This window comes from Cupressus sempervirens, chromosome 7, assembly GCF_028749045.1.
Source record: "Cupressus sempervirens isolate cs-2001-9-10 chromosome 7, ASM2874904v1, whole genome shotgun sequence".
NCBI classification, from domain to species: Eukaryota; Viridiplantae; Streptophyta; class Pinopsida; order Cupressales; family Cupressaceae; genus Cupressus; species Cupressus sempervirens.
In genome coordinates, this window is record NC_143124.1 from 314,181,603 (window position 1) to 314,197,420 (window position 15,818).

At 38.0% G+C, this 15,818-nt stretch overlaps 2 long non-coding RNA genes across 2 annotated transcripts; both read right to left on the reverse strand.

Annotated features, from left to right (window-relative positions):
- Positions 1 to 12,273: 12,273 nt before the first annotated feature.
- Positions 12,274 to 13,039, reverse strand: LOC149546679 (uncharacterized). Its single transcript, XR_016354366.1, has 2 exons — positions 12,767 to 13,039; positions 12,274 to 12,651 (listed from the first exon to the last, which is right to left on the reverse strand). It is a non-coding gene; the product is annotated as an uncharacterized LOC149546679 (long non-coding RNA).
- A 312-nt stretch (positions 13,040 to 13,351) lies between these two features.
- LOC149546680 (uncharacterized) lies at positions 13,352 to 14,107 on the reverse strand. The gene is made up of 3 exons (XR_016354255.1): positions 14,030 to 14,107; positions 13,772 to 13,927; positions 13,352 to 13,661 (listed from the first exon to the last, which is right to left on the reverse strand). It is a non-coding gene; the product is annotated as an uncharacterized LOC149546680 (long non-coding RNA).
- Between the last annotated feature and the right edge of the window lie 1,711 nt (positions 14,108 to 15,818).

Here is a 15,818-nt window from a genome sequence, read left to right on the forward strand (position 1 = left end):
AATTTTATCAATTAGGATCAAAATAATTCCTGCCAATTTGAAATGAAAATAATTCAATGTTAATGATGTCATGAAAGTTCATTGACTTCAAGGACCAATGTTAGGTCATATTGTCTAATTTTTCTCTGTCTTATTATTAAATCCAAGGCACACTTATACCCATTTTCCTATTGTCTTTCACTTGAATGAAAATAACTATAACCATTTCCTAAACATTATTAGGAATATATGTCATCCATTACTCATGTTTCAATATATTTCTACACTTTATTTCATAATTCCCATCTTGGGACAAATGACATAATTCTTGGATATTTTAAAATCATCTCATTTCAAGCCTTGGTATGTGACAGTTTCCTAGTTTAAATAACTAACTTTTATAGAGGTTTATTAACCTCTCAATTATTTAACCTCTATGATTTGGCAACACTAGTTAAGAATAATCTCCAAAACATGTGTTTTGGGTCTTAAGCTTAAACTATTTTAGTTTTGGAGGTTAAGGTTTGGTGTTCAAGATGTATGATTGAGGAGGTTTTTTAAAATCCTTTTTACATAATGAGGTTTAAGAATGGAAGAAAAAATGCACGCTTCAAATCCCATCTCTTAACTTCTTAATATTTTAAAGGTTAATTTTTATTATTATAAAAAATATGTTTCTTGAGGGCCTTTAATAACCTATAATAGTTTGGGACTAAGGTGTCAAATTTAAAAAAATTTAAATGATGGACAAAGCTTGAGATGATTTGGAGACACCAAGGTCATAGAGTCATTAAAACTATGTGATAAATTAGAAGATCTTTCAAGACTTTGATTTATATTCCCCTTCACATATTGGACTTGAATTTTTGAAATCTACGTATGGTAAATACCAAGGAAATAACTAGTTCTATCTAGGGACAAGGATTGCAAAGGATATAGGATGAAACTAGAGGCGGGGGAAGGCATTTCTTTTTAAATTGGGCTATATAGTCACTCAAAGAGGAAACATTAAAAGGTTCTAGTAGAGAAAAAGACAAGCTAAAAATAGGGCACCCACAATAAAAAATCCTAACTAGAATATGTACATGGAGGGTGTCCCTATGTTGTAGAGACTCCATGTATACTCATGCAATCCATTCCATGATAGAGAAAAATATATTTCATGGTGTATCAACAAGTGAAAATTTTTATGTATATGTGGCGTCATTGCTACTCTTGCTTCTTTAATGATTCTTTTGGTATTTTTAGTACGTACCATTTCTTTAGGAAGGTTCACATATTCAATAACCAAGCCTCCCAAAAAACCTTTGTCTATAGAATCAAGTCTGCTTCCTATTGCATATCATGGATGACATCATTTAAAAGAGCTGAAGTAATAATCTTCCAAGATTTTGAATTCAATTATTATCTTCTCTTCTATTTGAAAAGCACTCTACTTGGATTTATGGTGATAACTAATCATGGAAATCTTGACTAACCTTTGATACTAGGCATTCTTTCTCTTCTATTGGTATGGTTGAGTTTGCATCTTCTATGAAATTAATCCAATTTGGATAATCATCCCTATCAAACTAGATTTCCTCATGATGTATTTCTTCTTTTTCTCTTATTTAAACACACATTAGATCATATTCATAAGAAGAAGAAAATACTCTTTCCATCTTGGAGTACATATCCTTTGATAAGACCACTTGATGAGGAGCATTAACTTGAGCTTGGTAATCATGTGAAGAGAGTTCTCTCAAAACAACATCATCATAAAATCCTTTTTCATCACATTTTTTAATCATCTCATCATGACATATTTCTCCAAGGCCTAATTCATTTATGATGGAAGATTTTTTTTTAGTGTTTCTTTTTTATTACTGTAAATAAGATAATAAAGTATAACTTATCAAATTGGGTCCACTCACATTTCCATATCCTACCATTTGATCATCTGTTTGATCCTTTCCAAGAGTAGAATAAAAGATAACTTTTTCTCCTTTGATAAAAACATCATCTGGACATGTTCTAACAATGAAGAGGATTCCTCAAGAACTAGTATACAAGATCATTAGAACTAAACTCTTTCTATCCATATTTTCCCATGACCAAATCATAATGCATTTGTTTATGTCTTGAATCTTTTGTGGGGTAAGATACACTTCTTTATTTTTATTAGCCTCTTGTAAGTACTGTAGCACAGGATGATATGCTTCTATTATTTTAACAATGTCAGAAGAAAATGTCTTATTAGATGTTTGTGTCTCATTCAAAATTTGTTCATGACTAGAAGAAAAGGTTTGAAAGGATTATTCACTACTGAGTAACATATTTTCTAAACTATCAGGAGAAATGCTTTCGTGTGATTGATCAATAATACTTTCTTCAACCTTCATATGATCATCATGAATCTCATCTCTTAGTGACACATTATCCAACATATCCTTTCCTCTTATTATTAAACAAGGAATAATTTTACCTAAAATTCTTCCTACTAAGATGATTGATATACCTAAACACAAAAAGGAACATTTCAATATCTTATAGCCCTTCATTTCACATTTATCTCAACTATCATGATTCTTTTGGTAATGAATGTCAAGATTTACATTACAAAACTAAATAACATATTGATAATTCTCTAAATTTTATATCGTATCACAATGAGTTTATTTCAATAAGATTTTTTTCATTTATTTCTCCAAACCACTTAACATTTTTATCCTATTTATTTGGAGGTTATTTTTATTGATTTCACCTCTAAAATACCCTATTTATTTATTATTATGTTAACCTGATTAAATTTGTGATGGGGACACGACCCAAGAATAGAATGGACACAATAGAAAAGGGAAATTATATTAACTGAGAAAATAAGCTAGTACAAATAGTACAGAGAAAATAAACTTCAGAACATGCCCTAAGGGCTTACAATAGCATAAATCTGGAGAATATTTCTCCTTTTAGCACCTCCTCTCAAACTCCACTCCGAACTACCTTTTACAATGCTAGAAATCTCCTTAAATAGACCCTGGAGGGTTAAGGACTAGGAGTACATTCTAGAAAGTGATAGTAGGCATCCACTGAAAAAATAGAAGGTTCCAGAAGCTGTGTTAGAAGTTGGTGCAAATCTAGAAGAATCCAGAATCGGTAGCCGAACTTCCGAGAGGCATAACTTTTGAACCATAGCTCCGATTGACAAACCGTTTACCGTTTAATGCCCCAAACCTGACTTTGAAGCATTCTTAGGAGGTCTCCAAAACTCGAAAAACTGCAATAAATTTCAAATCGTGGGGCCTATTGACCTGATTCTTTTTCTGAAATGTTTTAAATCATGATTACATTCATCTAGACAATTCACACCTTCTAGTTTACTGAAATGATGGCCCAAATACATGCTCCTATTTTTTCAATATTTTCAAATGCACTAATAGTTGAACTATGAGAGTTGGAACCTTTATTTGAGCCAAATGGGTATCCAAAAATGTAAAGACATGAAACAGAAACTAAGTCTAAGTACATTCTTTTGGGTGACACAGGATTGCCCTTATACCTCTGGATGCTCCTGCATCAGACACCCAGGGTAGATTGAAAAGTGACCCTGTCACTTTATGGATGGTAGAGGAAATCCCAAATGGGAAACCTCAGCTGCTGAAATCCAAGTTGAGTCCTCGATCGGCCGTCCTTTCCATTTGACCAAATACTCTTCATACTGCCTGTTTCTGGTACTCCTACCCACACGATGATCTAGAATGTCTTCTATCTCCTCCTTCTTAGAAGCACGAATTGGACATGGCTCTAAAACCAGCTCCTCATCTGCACCATCATCATGATACTCTGTTAAATCTGCAATGTTGAAAATGGGAGAAATGTGAATACCATCTGGCAGCTCCACCTCATATGCATTTCCTGAGTCATGTTTCTTCAAAACTTTGCAGGGGCCAAATTTCTTCATTTTCAGCTTGTTGTAAGTACCAATTGGAAATCTTTCTTTTTGTAAGTGCACCATGACTAGATCCCCTACTTGGAATTCCTTATGTCTTCTCCTTTGATCAACCCTAGCTTTATACTCTTGATTCATCTTCATAATGTGTGCTTGAACCTCCTCATGTTGACGCTTGATGTGTTCAGCAAATTCCTCAGCTTTAGCACTTGTCCTCTCCCCTTGTTCTATCTTCCTCAATTCTGGTGCAGTCCTTGGGCTATTCCCATATACAATTTGAAATGGTGATTTTCCAGTACTCCTATTTACAGAGTTATTATAAGCAAACTCTGCCTGTGGTAGAATCAAATCCCATCCCTTGGCTTATCTCCAACTAAGCATCTCAGCAAATTGCCCAAACTTCTATTTACCACTTTTGTTTGACCATCAGTCTATGGGTGATGCGTGGAACTACATTTCAAGTCTGTTCTCAACTTCTTCCACAATGTCCTCCAGAAATACCCCACAAATTTAGTATCTTTGTCAGAAACTATACTCCTTGGAAGACCATGTAGTCTTACCACCTCTTTGAAAAACAAATCTGCAATATGGATAGCATCATGAGTTTTGTGGCATGGAATGAAATGTGCCATTTTGGAGAACCTATCAACCACCAGGAATACTGAGTCATTACCCCTTTGTGTCCTTGGCAATCCAAGAACAAAATCCATACTTATGTCCTCCCATGGCCTTGATGGAATAGGCAATGCCTGATATAGGCCAGTATTTTGACTAAACTCCTTGGCAACTTGACAAACTTGGCAACTCTGTACAAACTTCTTCACATCCTGTGTAATTTGAGGCCAAAAATAATTTTCTCTAAGAATGGCAATGGTCTTATCCCGACCAAAATGTCCTGCCATCCCTCCACTGTGTTTCTCCTTAATCAGATTTTCCCTCATGGAACTCCTTGGAATGCACAATTGACTACCTTTGAACAACATGCCATCCTGAATCAAATAGTCTAACCACTTGGTTCTATCTACAGCAACAAGTTCTTTACAAGCTTTCCATGCTTCAACAAAATCAGGATCCTCGGGGTACAAATTCTTGAGTTCATCAAACCCAACTACTTCAACCTGCATTGTTGTAAGCAACAACTGTCTCCTACTTAGTGCATCTGCAACCCTGTTAGATTTTCCACTTCTATGCTTCAACACAAATGTATAACTCTGCAAGAATTCTACCCACTTCATATGCCTTTGATTCAATTTACCTTGGCTATTTAGGTAGTGTAATGCCCGATGATTAGTATACAAAACAAATTCCTTTGGCAATAAATAATGCCTCCATTTCTTTAAGGCCTGAACTATTGCATAGAACTCTTCATCATAAACATAATACTTATTCTTTGCATCATTCAATTTTTCACTAAAATATGCAATAGGCTTACCTTCTTGGCTTAATACAGCCCCAATAGCGCTACCACTAGCATCACAATCCACCTGGAATACTTTTCTAAAATCTGTAAGTGCCAACACATGCTGTTCAGTCACCTTCTTCTTCAGGAATTCAAAACTTCTCGCAGCTGCTGCAGTCCATTTGAACTCTTTTCTATCCCCTCTTATTGTATCAGTTAGGGGTGCACATATGCCACTGAAATTCTTAATAAACTTCCTGTAAAAACTAACCAGACCATGAAATGATCTTACCTTAGTAGCGGACCTTGGAGTAGGCCATTCCAGGATGGCTTTTACCTTCTCTGGATCCATTTTGAGACCTTTAGGTGATATAACAAATCCCAAATAGACTAACTCCCTTTTTGCAAAGACACACTTCTTTAGATTAATTAACAGTTTCTCTTTCCTTAGCCTTTCAAGAACACTACGAATATGCAGTAAATGTTCTTCCAAAGTCTTGTTGAAAATTAAAATATCATCCAAATAGACAATAACAAATTTTCCCAAGAACTTCTTAAGTACCTCATTCATGAGCCGCATGAAGGTGCTTGGGGCGTTCGTCAATCCAAAGGGCATGACTAACCACTCATAAAGACCCTCCTTGGTCTTAAAGGCTATTTTCCACTCATCTCCTTCACGAATCCGTATCTGATGATAGCCACTCTTCAGATCTATCTTTGTGAAGTACTGAGCTCCACTCAAGCAATCCATAAGATCATCCATCCTTGGCAAAGGAAACCGGTACTTGATGGTTATCCTATTTATAGCTCAGGAATCTGTACACATCCTCCACTCTCCATCCTTCTTTGGTGCGAGTACTGTAGGTACTGCACATGGACTCAGGCTCTCTCGAATCAAGCCCTTCCTCAACAACTCCTGAACCTGTCTATTTAGCTCCTCTGTTTCAGTAGGAGTCATCCTGTGAGCAGCCATGTTAGGTAAACTAGCTCCTGGAATCAGATCTATCTGATGACTAATTTTCCTTACTGGTAGCAATCCATCTAGAACATTATCAGAGATAATATCTCCAAATTCCCCTAGTAAATCTGAAACTTCAAATGGCATTTCACTACTACCTTCTTTATCTTTCCTAGGAATCAAAGCATAGCACATATGCTGATGTTTCATGCCATCTAAAAACTTCCTTCCATCAACAAGAAAAATCCTAGCACTGCTACATACCTTTTCACCTTCCTTTTTTATGGGCTTCAATTTGTGGCGAACTCCATTCTTTGTCAGAGAGTATGTGTTTGCATGTCCATCATGTATTGCATGTCTATCAAACTACCATGGTCTACCCAACAATAGATGGCAAACATCCATCGAAATAACATCACAGAGAACTTCATCATGGTAACTCCCAATTTTGAATTTTACTAAACATTGTTCACTTACCAGGACCTTATGATCATCTTTTACCCAAGAAATCTGATAGGGCTAGGGATGTTTCTCCCTCTTGAGCTTCAGCATAGAGACCATCTCTTCTGATACCAGGTTATCAGGGCTACCACCATCAATGATCACATCACAACATTTATCCTCACACTTGGATCTGGTATGAAACAAACTCCTTCGTTGTCCTGGTTCATTCTCACCACTTAGTAGGACTCTTTCATTTACCAAGGTCTCTCCTCTTTCTGCATCCTCTGAATGTGATGATTGTGCATCCTCATCCACATGAGCAATCCTAGCTTGGCCCTCAGCTCTCCTATCTGTCGTTCCTTGTCATTGAGGGCATTCAAAGGCACGATGACCTTCTTCATTGCAATGGAAACAGGTTCCATGGAAGCCTCCTCTTCCTTGTCCATGTCCTTTACCTCTTCCTCTTTTATTTCCAAAGTCTTGATCATGGGAGCGGTTGAAACCCTCATTCCTCTGGTTTCTGCTAGTACCCACATCTTCATTTTTCTTTTGGGTTTCATTGCGGCCTCCAAATGATCTACCGCTTCCCCTTCCTCCTTGACTGTGCCCTCTTTATCTTCCTTCAAACCTTTTATTCAGCTTCTCTTCAACTTGTAGGGAAAACTGGTATGCCTCTTCAACGCTGATCATTCTTACCAGACTTAATTCCTCCTGGATGCTAGGTCGCAACCCACTGATATAACGAGCAATCTTCTCCTTATTTGCTTCTGCATGCCCCGCTCTAATCAAGAGTCGATAAAACTCCTCTGTATATTCTTGGACTGATCTTCCTGCTTGCTTTAACCCATGCATCTTCTTAAACAGATCGAGCTCGTAGTCTACAGGAATAAACTGCTTCTTCAATTTGTCCACCATGCGATCCCATCTTGTGATCTTCTCCTTTCCTCTTCTAAGTCTTTCCAGTTGAACCTCTTGCCACCAGATTTTTGCATGGCCTTTGCAAACTTAACCCTATCTGGGTCCCTTATATCTTCATACTCAAATTATTCTTCCAGTTCATTGATCCAATTGATCAACTCATCTGGTTTCAGATTTCCTGAAAATATACCCACTTCAATTGTAGGTCTTTTCCCAAACTTGGTAATGGCCCTAAAAAGCCTTTCCTCTACAGGATTCAGAACTTCCCTGTCTTCTTCCTCTTCTGGTCCCATCACTTCCTCTTCATTGTCATCCTCACTGTTGTCATCCTCACTGTTGTCATCCTGTGAGCAGCCTTGTTAGGCAAACTAGCTCCTAGAATCAGATCTATCTGATGACTAATTTGCCTTACTCGTGGCAATCCATCTGGAACATTATCCGAGATAATATCTCCAAATTCCCCTAGTAAATTTGAAACTTCAAATGGCATTTCACTACTACCTTCTTTATCTTTCCTAGGAATCAAAGCATAGAAGATATGCTGATGTTTCATGCCATCTAAAAACTTCCTTCCATCAACAAGACAAATCCTAGCACTGCTACATACCTTTTCACCTTCCTTTTTTATGGGCTTCAATTTGTGGCGAACTCCATTCTTTGTCAGAGAGTATGTGTTTGCATGTCCATCATGTATTGCATGTCTATCAAACTGTCATGGTCTACCCAACAATAGATGACAAACATCCATCGAAATAACATCACAGAGAACTTCATCATGGTAACTCCCAATTTTGAATTTTACTAAACATTGTTCACTTACCAGGACCTTATGATCATCTTTTACCCAAGAAATCCGATAGGGCTAGGGATGTTTCTCCCTCTTGAGCTTCAGCTTAGAGACCATCTCTTCTGATACTAGGTTATCAGGGCTACCACCATCAATGATCACATCACAACATTTATCCTCACACTTGGATCTGGTACAAAACAAACTCCTTCGTTGTCCTGGTTCATTCTCACCACTTAGTAGGACTCTTTCATTTACCAAGGTCTCTCCTCTTTCTGCATCCTCTGAATGTGATGATTGTGCATCCTCATCCACAAGACCAACCCTAGCTTGGCCCTCAGCTTTCCTATCTGTCCTTCCTTGTCATTGAGGGCATTCAAAGGCACGATGACCTTCTTCATTGCAGTGGAAACAGGTTCCATGGAAGCCTCCTCTTCCTTGTGCACGTCCTCTACCTCTTCCTCTTTGATTTCCAAAGTCTTGATCATGGGAGCGGTTGAAACCCTCATTCCTCTGGTTTCTGCTAGTACCCACATCTTCATTTTTCTTTTGGGTTTCATTGCAGCCTCTAGATGATCTACCACTTCCCCTTCCTCCTTGATTGTGCCCTCTTTGTCTTCCTTCAAACCTTTTATTCAGCTTCTCTTCAACTCGTAGGGAAAACTAGTATGCCTCTTCAATGCTGATCATTCTTACCAGACTTAATTCCTCCTGGATGCTAGGTCGCAACCCACTGATATAATGAGCAACCTTCTCCTTATTTGCTTCTGCATGCCCCGCCCTAATCAAGAGTCGGTAAAACTCCTCTGTATATTCTTGGACTGATCTTCCTACTTGCTTTAACCCATGCATCTTCTTAAACAGATTGAGCTCATAGTCTACAGGAATGAACTGCTTCTTCAATTTGTCCACCATGCGATCCCATCTTGTGATCTTCTCCTTTCCTCTTCTAAGTCTTTCCAGTTGAACCTCTTGCCACCAGATTTTTGCATGGGCTTTGCAAACTTAACCCTATCTGGGTCCCTTATATCTTCATACTCAAATTATTCTTCCAGTTCATTGATCCAATCGATCAACTCATCTGGTTTCAGATTTCTTGAAAATATACCCACTTCAATTGTAGGTCTTTTCCCAAACTTAGTAATGGCCCTAAAAAGCCTTTCCTCTACAGAATTCAGAACTTCCCCGTCTTCTTCCTCTTCTAGTCCCATCACTTCCTCTTCATTGTCATCCTAACTGTTGTCACCTGCGGCAACATTTTCTCCTCTACAAAGCTCCTCTTGCAATGCTTGTACCTGCCTCTGGAGGGCTCTAACCTCCTCAGGATCAATAGCTCTGGCCCTTTCGCCATGCTCTCTTCGTGGAGGCATCTTCTAACTCGATCCCACAACCACACAGTCCTGGTGCAAACTGCCTCACAGTCGGCGCTCTGTCTACACACTCAGGAAAACCTGCTCTGATACCACTTGATGGGGACATGACCCAAGAACAGAATGGACACAATAGAAAAGAGAAATTATATTAACTGAGAAAATAAGCTAGTACAAATAGTACAGAGAAAATAAACTTCAAAACATGCCCTAAGGGCTTACAATAGCATAAATCTAGAGAATATTTCTCCTTTTAGCACCTCCTCTCAAACTCCACTCTGAACTGCCTTTTACAATGCCAGAAATCTTCTTAAATAGACCCCGGAGGGTTAAGGACTAGGAGTACATTCTAGAAAGTGCTAGTAGGCATCCACCAACAAAATAGAAAGTTCCAGAAGCTGCGTTAGAAGTCAGTGCAAATCTAGAAGAATCTAGAAATGGTAGCCGAACTTCCAGGAGGCATAACTTTTGAACCGTAGCTCCGATTGACGAACCGTTTACATTTTCGAAAAGCTCTCAAAGCGCTCTATAGCCCTATGGACCAACTTCGTTCATCCCCCATTTTTTGACCCTTTTCGAGGTCATTTAATGCCCCAAACCTGACTTTGAAGCATTCTTAGGAGGTCTCCAAAACCCGAAAAACTGCAATAACTTTCAAACCGTGGGGCCTATTGACCTGATTCTTTTTCTAAAATGTTCTAAATCATGATTACATTCATCTAGCCAATTCACACCTTCTAGTTTACTAAAATGATGGACCAAATACATGCTCCTATTTTTTTGGGATTTTCAAATGCACTAATAGTTGAACTATGAGAGCTGGAACCTTTAGTTGAGCCAAATGGGTATCCAAAAATGTAAAGACATGAAACAGAAACTAAGTCTAAGTACATTTTTTTGGGTGACACAGGATTGCCCTTATACCTTTGGATGCTCCTACAGCAATTTGAGTTGATATTCTATGATAGAAAATTAAAAGTACATGAGCATATATAAGTTTAAAAAGTTGAAATAAAAGTACATGAAGTTAGATAACTAAGAGAGATATTTAGTACATCGTCAACACCAAATATCCTCCACCTTAACACCAAATACCCTCCCCCTCAACACTAAGAGGGGTATTTATGATGCACTAAATAGCCTTCCCCTTAACACCAAATAAATATTGTTAAAATGGAAACTACAATAATTATATTTCATATATGTGAAGTGCAAACTATTGTGTTTAGAGGCTCTATGAAATGAGAGTGATGGAGTTAGATACTCAACCTATTAGTGACATGTATAGGATTACCATCATTAGGGTTGTTGATGAGAGTTTTCTTAACTTTAGTTTTACCTGACATACAAATAGTGACATTGTCAGCTTTTTTTTCTCTTGCTTAGCTCTTGCGTGTATTGACGAATGGGATATCATCCACCTTTTCTGTAACCTTGATTCCCTTCCTAACAAAGTATTGGTTTCTAATCTATCTCTCCCTATTCAATGAATACATTGAGCCTGGTGTGGATTTTTTACTTAGCAAGCTGGACTTTTCAATGCTAAATTTTAATAGGTATAGCCAAGAGAAGAGGGCCTTTGTTCTCTCCCTCATAGTCAGCATTTGGAAGTTGATGAACTTTATAGCAATTATATCAAGGTGTTTTGGAAAACAAAAGAGTTTTTTTCTAAGGCAAGATAAAAACATCTGCACTATGTTATTTTGTCCTTGTGGTCTATGATACATTTGGAATTACAAAAGGTTTTCAAAGCCTCCTTGTTTTCTTCATGTTCTATTATGCTATGGTTATAGTATCTTTAAGGGATCTAGATTTTGTTCTATGTAGGTTATATTCCTTTACGGATTTTTGTCCTTTCTCCATTGTAATATGTAGGGTTCACCCCATTTTGGTAGGATCTAGCCTGCTCATCAATTTTGTTCCTCTCAATGAGCTTAGTACACTGATTCTCCAATCCATACATATTGTACATTACAAAAATATTATATGAAATAGAAATATATGGTTCAAATGATATCAATTTTCCTCTATGTTTTCTTGAAACAATGGTGATCTTTAGTATCATAAATATACCCATTATGAATTTGCACCAAAAGATTAATATTTTGGATCTAAGTTATAATTGTGTATCACTATCTATTAAGAGTTCAATCTAATCGATGCAATTCTAATTGCCAGGATTATTCACTAAATAAAGTTTAGATTAATGATGCCCTATTATTCATTCCTTTAAAAGAAGACCATAATTACATTGACACATCTTGGGTCCTTGAAAACTAACCTTTTAGCGATATTCTTTCTCCCATTAGTAACATTCCTGTTGATCTTTCATGTCTCATACTTGGTCATTATTTTGAATCTTTATCATTAATAAGACATTGCCTAAGTTATTAGATTTCATCCACACAATTTGTTTTCAACTATTTTGAAAAATAACATAAATATCTTAACTGTATTTGATAATATCCACACAATTGACAAACCTAGCTAGACAACTTGATAAGATTAATCTTCATAGATAAATTAAATATAACATATATTATGGTTCCACTCATACACATAAACATAACATGGGAAGGTGCACACTATAGCATTTATTTATAATAGTGACCATAAAAGGACCCAACAATTTACTTAGACAAGATGCTTAAAATTATAGAACATCTTAACAACACTATGAATGGCAGTGAACATCATCAATTTGCTCGAATCTGAGCCCAGGCAGGGGCTACAATCGAATAAGTCATCTAGGTTCACAATATCGTGAGGTTCTTCTGTAGGCACCGTGAAATGATAGGTATGATTTGCAGTACAATAACAATCATTGACAGTCAAACTCACCTCGTATGTTTCCCCTGCAGTCAATGGCTGAAAAACAAACAAAAGTGTGCAATGAGTATAAAGTTCTACGACAACTCAGGTTTTGCGTTATGAGAAACCAAAACAATAGAAATACTCTCTCGCACAAAATTAATATACATACCACTGTGAGAGCCCAAACATTGTCACCGGTTAGCGTCATGTTCGGAGCATTATCAACGTTTCCGTTGCCTAATACGGAAGCGTTTCCCACAACCTTCAACACTCCACTGCCCACGGACTGCTCAACAACAAATGTCACCTCCACCTTAGCTGCTGGGGGTGGGCTAGGTGGTGGTGGACTAGGTGGCGGTGGGCTCGGACTTGGTGGTGGTGGACTAGGTGGCGGTGGGCTTGGGCTTGGTGGTGGTGGGCTTGGGCTAGGTGGGGGTGGGCTTGGGCTGGGTGGTGGTGGGCTCGGGCTAGGTGGGGGTGGGCTCGGGCTAGGTGGGGGTGGGCTTGGACTTGGTGGCGGTGGGCTTGGGCTTGGTGGTGGTGGGCTTGGGCTAGGTGGTGGTGGGCTAGGTTTCCCACAACCTTCAACACTCCACTGCCCACGGACTGCTCAACAACAAATGTCACCTCCACCTTAGCTGCTGGGGGTGGGCTAGGTGGTGGTGGACTAGGTGGCGGTGGGCTCGGACTTGGTGGTGGTGGACTAGGTGGCGGTGGGCTTGGGCTTGGTGGTGGTGGGCTTGGGCTAGGTGGGGGTGGGCTTGGGCTGGGTGGTGGTGGGCTCGGGCTAGGTGGGGGTGGGCTTGGACTTGGTGGCGGTGGGCTTGGGCTTGGTGGTGGTGGGCTTGGGCTAGGTGGTGGTGGACTAGGCGGTGGAGGGCTTGGGCTGGGTGGTGGTGAGCTCGGGCTTGGAGGGGGTGGGCTTGGAGTTAAGCAAGAGCTACAATGGAAGTAGCCGGTCAAATTTACAGGGTTATTGATTTCATCTTGCAAGTCAAGAATGTAGGGCTCATGTGAGCTACATGTGCAGTTGTCAACTCCTAAATTCAGTACGTACGCTTCTCCTACAGCAAGCATCTATGTAAATATTGAACAAGAAGAGATCGTTAGGTGAGCTATAGATATAATATTCTATGAGGTGAAGAATAGATTAGGAGGAAACAAACAAACGTACCACAGTGAGATTCCAAACATCATCGTACTCCTTCGTCATGATCGTAGCATCAAAAATGATCCCATTGCCCAATTCGGAACTGGTTCCCACAATCTTCAGCACGCTTCCCTCTTCTACAGGTTGCTCAACTATAAAGATCACCTCCTCATCTTTTCCCTGCAAACACAAACGAACAACATATTTTCTTGTTGGGATTACGATCACAAGACTATCTATTATAATCCAAATGGAAGGAGACAGTTCAAATTTCGTATATACCCAAGAGAAGTCAGTAAGAATGCCGAGCAGCAAGACAAATACGAACGTCGAGCCAAAACTTTTCGGAAAGGCAGCCATGAAAGCAATCAGAAATTGATTTGGGAAATTTTTAAGGGGTGATGAGGTTTATATAGATAGATGGGATGCCAGGTCTGCCTATGAACCACGTTATAATTCACCAGAAGCCGCAAGAAAGAGACAAGGAGCAATTTAAAACACATGCTCTCGTAAATAAATATATATTCACCTATATGTTCTCAAGTTATGTACACTACGTCTCTTCCGATTCACGTAGTTTTAACTGTCCTGGTAGATATGGCTGAATACTTCGTTCTAGATTCGAATGACATAACGATTTCACACTCCTTTTTAGCTTTTAGAACGATTTATAATAATATTTTGGGGAAGGTGTTCCGTCATTATCACCTCACCCATGAAAAATGTTCTCAATTAATATCACATGAATATCTAGGTTCTTAGTTTAATGATGCTAAGCTAGAATCTTATACATGTTTGTGTGTATGTTCTCAATTAATATCACATGAATATCTAGGTTCTTAGTTTGTTGATGTTAAGCTACAATCTTATACATGTTTGTATGTATGTGTGTCTATATATATATGTGTGTGTGTGTGTGTGCGCGCGCACGAGCATGTGTGTAAATATATATACATGTATATACTAACATATATATACATATATACATATATATGTCTATATGTATACATATATACATATATACATATATATTTATACATGTGTATATGTATACATATGTATATATACATATATCGGTATGTGTAGGATCATGGTAAACTAAACTATGCTCTTAAGTGGCAATGGAGAATCAACACATCAGGGTTTTGCCAACTTGATGTATAATTCTCAACTTGTTATGAAATTTCTATCAAAAAGTGTTGGAAATAACAATGGGAATCTAAATAATGAGAGGGAGGCAGTGAATCAACATTTCAAAACTTTAACTATTAAAAGGTTCACCATACATCCATCTCATCATATAGCATGTAAACTAAAATAGCTAATGACATCAAAACATGCAAAACATAAAGTAAATGTAACACATGACACAAGATATTTGGTTACTAAGAAACCCTCCAATGAGAACATAAAACTGGCATGGGGATGACACCCACAAATCTTCACTGCTATAGTTTTAAAGTGTATCCAATTAAGGTTACAATGTTTAATCATAAATCTATCCTACGAAAGTTTTTCCCTTCAAAGGTTTACAAAGACTATTAAATCTTATCCTGTTAACAAATTTCAACACCATGCTAAAAGTGTTCCTTATTAGAGGACTTTAACTCACAATAATGTAAGAACTCTATTAAAGGATTTGCAAAAGCTTGTTAAGATTACTTTGTTAAGAGATTTTCTCTATATCACCTGTTCAAATGATCCAACACCATGATCCTTTGGTTAGTACTCTTCTTCTAGATATTAGATCTTCTCTTTCCAAGTGTATCTTGGATCCTCCCGATCAGATATGTCTCCTCTATTCTTCTCTGTTATGTTCTCTCTATCTGATTCTGCAATTCAGATCACTTCCATAACCTCCATACTCACCATGAATGCTCTCTCTGCACTTATCATTTGTGCTTCTCCTTCCATACACACATACAAGATTTCTAATATTTTTATTCCTTAAGAAGACTTAGGCAGAGTAGGGTTAGGTAGGAATCCACGATTGTGATTCATCCATTTTTTTACTTAATACATCCTTTTTTCTGATTGGTTACATGTACAACATATGGATTTTGAATATACC